Consider the following 7,763-nt stretch of genomic DNA (forward strand, 5'->3'; position numbering starts at 1 on the left):
CTTCTGAATAGGGTACCATCTTCGAACAAACTGAACCGGGCCGCCTTCGTACGCAGAGCTCTTGATTCTTTATGATTTGAGGCAAGTTTTTAGGTCTTCAGGTAATCTATGTATTTGTTTCTCCAGTCCGAGGTTAAGCTTGTCGAGTTTATCTCGGCATGGCCTTCCTCCACTACCGATTTCATGAGTTGTACGACCGTTCCCGAGTTGAATTCATCGTCGTCGACTAACGATCCCAAGTTATCAAGAGCATCGACCTCGTTGTTTTGATCCTGAGGTACATGTTGTAAAGTCCATTCCCTGAACCGATGTAACGTTACCTGTAGCTTATCCAGGTATTTTCGCATTCATTCCTCTTGGACTTCAAACGTTCCATTGACTTGGTTCACCACGAGGAGGGAGTCTCACTTAGCTTAGAGAACCTCGGTCCCCAAGCTTTTAGCCAGTTCAAGACCTGCAATCATGGCCTCATACTCGGCCTCGTTGTTAATCAATTTTATAGTTATAATAGATTGCCTAACTACATTACCCGTCGGTGGCTTCAACACGATGCCAAGTCCGGAACCTTTTGCATTCGAGGCACCATCCGTAAAGAGGGTCAGATTCCGAAAGAGTTCCCCGAGTTCAACAATAACTCCTTCTCGACCTCAAGAATTAGGGCCAGCGTGAAGTCGGCCACGAAGTCCGCCAAACTTTGAGATTTGATGGCGGTTTGAGGTCGATATTCGATATCGTACCCGCTGATCTCCACGACCCATTTGGCCAATCGTCCCGAGAGCTCGGGCTTATGCATTATGTTTCTTAATGGGTAAGTAGTCATAACACATACCTGATGGCATTGAAAATACGGTTTTAGCTACCTAGAGGCGCTTAGCAAAGCGAGCACACATTTTTCTAGGTGAGGACCTAGTTTCGGCCTCGCCTAGGGTTCTACTAACCTAATAGACAGGAAATTACGTACCTTCCTCTTCCCGGACCAGGACTCCACTTACCGCTGCCTCGTATACCACCAAGTACAAGTACAACTGTTCGTCTGCCTTCAGAGTATGAAGCAAAGATGGGCTCGAGAGGTACCGCTTGAGTTACTACAAGGCTTGTTGGCACTCTGGGTCCATGAGAAGTTATTCTTCTTCTTCAACAGTGAGAAGAACCGATGGCTCTTATCGGAAAACCTCGATATGAATCGACCCAAAGCGGATATGTGCCCGGTTAACCTTTGAATGACCTTGACATTATCCACAATGGTGATGTACTCGATGGCCGTGATTTTATCGGGATTAATCTCGATTCCCCGGTTGGACACCATGAATCCGAGGAATTTCCTGGACCCGACTCCGAATGCACATTTTTCCGGGTTCAACTTTATATTGTATTTCTTCAATATATTGAAGGTTTCCTGCAAATGTTTCAAATGGTCCTCTGCTCGTAGGGACTTAACCAACATATCGTCAATGTAAACCTCCATTGATTTTCCTATTTGCTCTTCGAACATCCGATTTACTAGGCGTTGGTAAGTGGCACCAATATTTTTTAGTCCGAATGGCATTACGTTATAGCAGTAGGTACCGTATTTAGTGATGAAGGATGTTTTTTCCTGGTCGTCCGGGTCCATCCGAATTTAGTTGTACCCGGAGTAGGCGTTGATAAAACTGAGGATCTCGTGGCCGGCCGTGGCATCGATCATGCGATCGATATTTGGCAGAGGGAAAGATTCCTTGGGACATGCCTTGTTTAAGTCTTTATAGTCTACACATATTCTTAAGTTATTCCCCTTTTTAGGGACTACTACTATGTTTGCTAACCAATCTAGGTACTTAACCTCCCGGATGGACCCTATTTTAAGAAGTTTAGATACCTCGTTCTTGATGAATGCATGCTTGACTTCGGGCTGAGGCCTCCTTTTCTGCTTGACCAGATGGAACCTCGGATCCAGGCTTAGATTGTGAGTAGTTATCTCCGGCGGAATCCCCATCATATCGAGGTGGGACCAAGCAAAACAATTTATGTTAGCTATAAGGAATTGAATGAGTTTTTTCCTGAGCTCGAGACTTAGCCCCGTGCCCAAGTGTACCTTACGATCAGACATATGCTTGATCAATATGACTTGCTCCTGTTCTTCGACTGTTGATTTGGGGGCGTCGAAATCATCAGGGACTATGAAAGACCTAGGAACGTAGTCGTTGTCCTCATCCATCCCATGCTTCTCTGGTTCGATCGAGGGAGGTATCTGTAATTGCTATTTGGTTTCGTCTCTGGACACCGGACCTAGACCCTTCAACGTCGAAAGTACGGATACCAGGATCACCTCGTCGACCGCAAACATCTTCTTTGTAGCCGGTTGTTCTCCGTAAACTGTTTTAGTCCTTCATGGCGTCAGGAATTTCAGCACCTGGTGCATCGTCGAGGGAATTGCCCTCATGTTGTGAATTCATGGTCTCCCGAACAGAGCATTGTACCTTATGTCTCATTCGATCACGCAGAATTTTGTTTCCTGAATGGTTCTGGCGGTGTTCACCGATAATGTTATCTTCCCTTTAGTTGTCTCACATGCCATGTTGAATCTATTTAGAACCCTGACTGCAGGTACGATTTGGTCTTGTAGACCTAGTTGTTCCACGACCCTCGATCTAATGATATTGGCCGAACTACCTATAATAATTAACACACACTTAACTCGAGATTTATTTATGAGTACAGATATTATTAGTGTATCGTTGTAGGGATGTACGATGCCTTCAACGTCCTCGTCGTTTAAAGACAATGTTCCTTCTGGTACGTAATCTCGAGTCCATTTTTCCCTTGTGATGGATATTTGGTGCGCTTTAACATCGGTCCCTGGGGAACGTCGACCCCCCTGGTGATCATGTTAATGACGGGCAGAGACTCCTCCTACTCGATCTGCTTACTAGAATCTCTATTCCTGAAATGGTTTTTGGCTCGATCGCTCAGGAACTCTCGGAGATGTCCGTTGTTGAATAACCGGGCTACTTCCTCTCTCAATTGTCGGCAATCCTCTGTTATGTGGACGTGAGTGCCATGATATTTACATATTAAGTTGGGATCCCTTTGGGCTAGATCGGACTGTATAGGTCGAGACCACTTGGTATCTTTGATGTGTCCGATGGCAGATACGATAGCAGCAACATCGACATTGAAGTTGTACTCCGATAACCTCAGCGCTTCTTTAGGCCCGATGGGCCTGTCGAAACCATTTTTACTCATGAATCCTCGGTTATTTTGACACCGATCGCTTCTTCTTTCACTTCTCACAGGGTTTCGTCCAGACCCGTTACCCCTACAATCACCGTTGTACGGTTGATACCGATCTCTACTTGACCTTGGTTCATGATCAACGTCTCTTTTGGATCTATCATTAGCTCAGACGGGATAAACAAACCGGGAAGGGGCCCCAAGCTGATCATCTTCTACCCTAATTTTTGATTGGTACCGGTTATGTACATCGGCCCAAGTTACAGCCGTATATTCTACCAGATTTTGCTTCAACTACTGCGAAGCCAATGAGCTTCGAGTATTGAGTCCTTGGGGCGAAGGCCTGGACGACCCAATCGTCTGGCATCGACGTCAGGTTCATCCGTTCCATTTGAAACCTTGACACGAACTCCCTGAGCATCTCGTTATCTCTTTGTTTTACCTTGAAAAGGTCCGACTTCCTGGTCTCGACCTTAATGGCTCCAGCGTGCGCTTTTACAAAAGCATCTGCAAGTATAGAAAATGAGTTAATATAATTTGGGGGCAAGTTGTGATACCATATCATTGCTCCTTTTGACAAGGTCTCTCTGAACTTTTTCAGCAGGACATATTAGATCTCATCGCACACGTGTACGAGGTCACATATTCAATTGGATCAGTTATTCTGTTGTACTTAGGAATTTTAGGTATGCAAAACTTCTTCGGGATCGGCTTCGGCGCTGCGCTAGGAGGAAAAGGTTTTTGAACAAACTTTTTGGAGTCTAGGCCTTTCAATATCGGTGGTGCTCCGGGGATTTGGTCGACCCTAGAGTTGTAGGTCTCCACCTTCTTGCCGTTGGCTTCAATTTTTTTTTTCCCGTTTCTACCTGTTTTATCAATTCTTCGAGCATCTTTATTATCTCAGGGTTGGTCCCGGGTTCAACTTCATTTGGCGTATCTGTGGCTGGTACATTTCTGCGAGTATTTTTCCGGGACGGTTCGGGTTCAACTCTACTAGGAGCGTGACTTTGGTTCTGCAGTTGGGCTATCGCTGCCTGCTGAGCCGGCAACATTTTGAAGATCACCCGTAAGTTGATCCTATCTCCTTCATCGTCACGAGCAATTTGGGCTACCGACCGGACTCCCCAGCGGATGATGTTCCCAGGAACGATAGGCAAATTCGTGTTAATGGCCATATATGAGTTGGCGTCGATCGGGTCCGGGCACCGTATTATTGTTCTCGCTATGGTGGCCAGACTCATCATCCATGTTTAGAGGGGCAGATTGAGAGTTCTACATTTCAAACTTTGACCTGAAATCAAAGACTCTTCAAAGAGCAAGTGTGAAGTAGGGTGTGTTATGGAAATTTATATCAAATTGCCACTATCTTCCTTAGCCCCAACGGTGGGCGCCAAACTGTTTACCCTGAAAATCGGATAACAATTAAATTTGTAAGTGGTTTTAAAGATATGCGGATTAATTTGATACAAAACGATAAATTGAGTTAGAATGGACAAGTAAAGATAGAGTAAATTAAAACCACGCGAGGAGGATGATTCCAGCCTTAGTGAAGCATTCACCCTCGATCCGGGCTCACAATGGACAACTTTTATGAACGAGAGAAAAGCTTACAATAACGGTGGAAATAGTAGTATATTACTTTGGAATGTGTGTTACAATGTGCCTAATGAATTATTAGACCGTCCCTTTATATAGTAGGAGAATCCTACTCTAAGTACAACTCTATAAAAGGTAAAAATTTTCTATTTAACTGATTGCCGGTTGTTCATCGATACGTGCCGAGATTCACGCCGTGATATTTGACCTGTCGCGAATATTACGGCCTTCTGCTGGTCGTACTTGATTGCTCGACAATGTTCTCCGAAGTCTTTCAGGATTTGGATCGATCTCTAATCATGACCCCCCCCCCCCCCACCGGATATTTTCGAAGGCAGACAACGTGTCTCCGGATTCTGACCCGATGAGACCTTTATTTCGATTCCGATCCTTCGCAATCATATTTCGAGCTCGTTTTGCCCTATTGGAAATCGGAGTGTATCATGAGCTCGGTTTTACCCGTATAAAGTACTATTTTTAGATATGACATATTTTTTATGCGGTGAAATTACGGACACAAGCTAAGGTTGGCAGTTGGCACCCTGCAGAGGATTCAGATTTCGGAGCTCCGAGATTTACTACCTTTTTTGCCCTGTGCTACACTTGTTCTTTTCTTCTCTTGAATTTTCCTCTCTTATCTTATTTAATTAAAGAGTTTCCTTTTTGTTCGGTCATTAATGAGTTCGTTGGAGCAAGAAATTCTAATAAGACGATCAACATAAAATTTATATATACCATCCTTGAGATTTGAACCCCTCTCTCTCTATATATATCTTATATTAAATGGATTCGATATTTTAATATAATATATATAAAAGAATTTTAGTATTTTAATATAATATATAAAAAAATTATATTTATGCAATTAAATTTTATTAGGTGTGCGAACAAAATTCTTTAAAAAAAATTAGAAATTACTATATAAGGTATAGACATCTTTTAATGATGCGATGTTTTATGAGAAAAATCGTACGTGCTTGATTCAAAGCGGATAATATTATTATATCCGTTTCAGTTTATGTGAACTTATTTCCTTTTTGGTCCGTTCCAAAAATAATGAACCATTTCTAAATTTGAAAATAATTTTGCTTAAACTTACCATTCTACCCTTAATGAGAAGCTTTTATAATCACACAAATACTCTGTACCCATTTTTGACTTGTTTAGGACCATAAATTTTAAAAATCTTTATTTTTTTAAAACTCCGTACTCAATCAAACAAATTTGCATAAATTAGAACGAAGAAAATATATTATATTAAAAATAACTTTGAATATGTTGAGCCTTAGAACTGATATCACAATCCAAATTCCACACGAGAGAAATATGATGATGGTTGAGTGATGGCGCGGGACTAGATTTGCACAAATTTTATAGTGCAAATCAACACCCTCGATATGTGCAAGAAATACAAGTTTAGATAACTTAACAAGACGGAAAAGAAATAAATCAAGATTTATCTTCTCTTGCATGTCGACAAAACACGACGTTTGAAGTTTGCACCTATTCAGCAAATATCCCAATTGCGTGACAAAAAACGATAGTCCAGTTGCTTCTTGTCATTATTTTTCAGTTTTGTTTTTGTCCTTTTTCAGGTAATTGAACCTTATATATTACGGCATGAATATACCAACATCAAATCCATATGAAACAAACTCGTTAATTCTCAGAAAAATAAAATGAAAAGTTCAAACAACAAAAACAATGAGCTAGAATGCTTATATGAATCTTGGATGAATCTGCAACATGAAGAACTAAGGGAACTTGAACAAGCTGCAGCAGCTCCCAAAAACAGCCCAAAAGATGAAGAAAAACAAACTCAACTCATTGATTAAATTATAAACCATTTCCAAGACTACTGTAACAACCGTAGTCGCTTAGCCAAAAAGGATGTGTCACCATTCTTTGCACCCACCTCGTGCACCCCATTGGAGAACTCAGTCCTATGGATTGGTGGGTGCAGACCATCTTCATTCGTACGTCTCATTTACGCTCTCTTCTGCGGTATGGAAATCGAGTCTCATATTACTCAGTTTCTTAAGGGGATAACAAGAAATGGCGAAATCCGTGAGTTTACGGCGAAACAAATGAATATGGTGGACGAGTTGCAAAACAAGACGATTCGAGAAGAAGGGAAGCTCTCGTCAAGATTGGCTAGCTTGCAAGAAGAGATAGTAGACCAGCCGCTTATTAGCAAGACGAAGAAGAAGAAAGATGGAGATGATGATGTAGAGTGTGAGAATGCAGATGAACCGTTGGATAAACATAGCAAATACATGGCAGCTATAATGGAGGAAGCTGATGAGTTGAGGATGAAGACATTGAAAGAGATTGTGGTTATACTTGAACCTGCTCAAGCTGTGGAATACTTAGCAGCAGCTAAGAAGATTAGGCTTTGTATCCAACAATGGGGAAAGAAGAGAGATCATGATCATACCAACTAATTCATTTAGTTGTTTTGGTATTTCTTATATCTGCCAATTAACTTAAAAGAAAAACATGTATGGTTGGATAATTTTAGTTTGATGAACTTGTTTAATTTGTTTTGTACTAGTTTAGGATACTTCTTGTTTTGATGTTTGAATTTTTTTTGCACCTACAAGTACTCTATTCTTCCGTCCTCCTGTTCTATTTGATGTTATTTGACTGAACACAGAGTTAAAAAAAAAAAAAAATTTAAAACTTGTGCACCGACTAGCTGGAAGGCCATTGATTAGCGGTTCCATATGTTGCTAAAGTAACAGCTGCGAGATTTTTATCATTGATCACTAAACAAACTCAGCAAAAAAGGCAATTCGGTGCATAAAACATCTCCCGTTCACACAGGGTCCGAGAAAAAATCGTACCCCGCGGGGTGTGATATAGACAGTCTACCCTGATGCTAGCATCAATGGCTTATTCTATGGCTCGAATCAGCCAAATCTTAAGAACTTTATCTTCCTGTGGAACCACAACTT

General features: G+C 41.6%; 1 pseudogene; it reads left to right on the forward strand.

The window, feature by feature from the left end:
* The first annotated feature begins 6,431 nt into the window (after positions 1-6,431).
* On the forward strand, positions 6,432-7,359 carry LOC107783400 (protein DOG1-like 1; annotated as a pseudogene).
* The last annotated feature ends 404 nt before the right edge of the window (positions 7,360-7,763 follow it).

Source organism: Nicotiana tabacum, chromosome 22 (genome assembly GCF_000715075.1).
Source record: "Nicotiana tabacum cultivar K326 chromosome 22, ASM71507v2, whole genome shotgun sequence".
NCBI classification, from domain to species: domain Eukaryota; kingdom Viridiplantae; phylum Streptophyta; class Magnoliopsida; order Solanales; family Solanaceae; genus Nicotiana; species Nicotiana tabacum.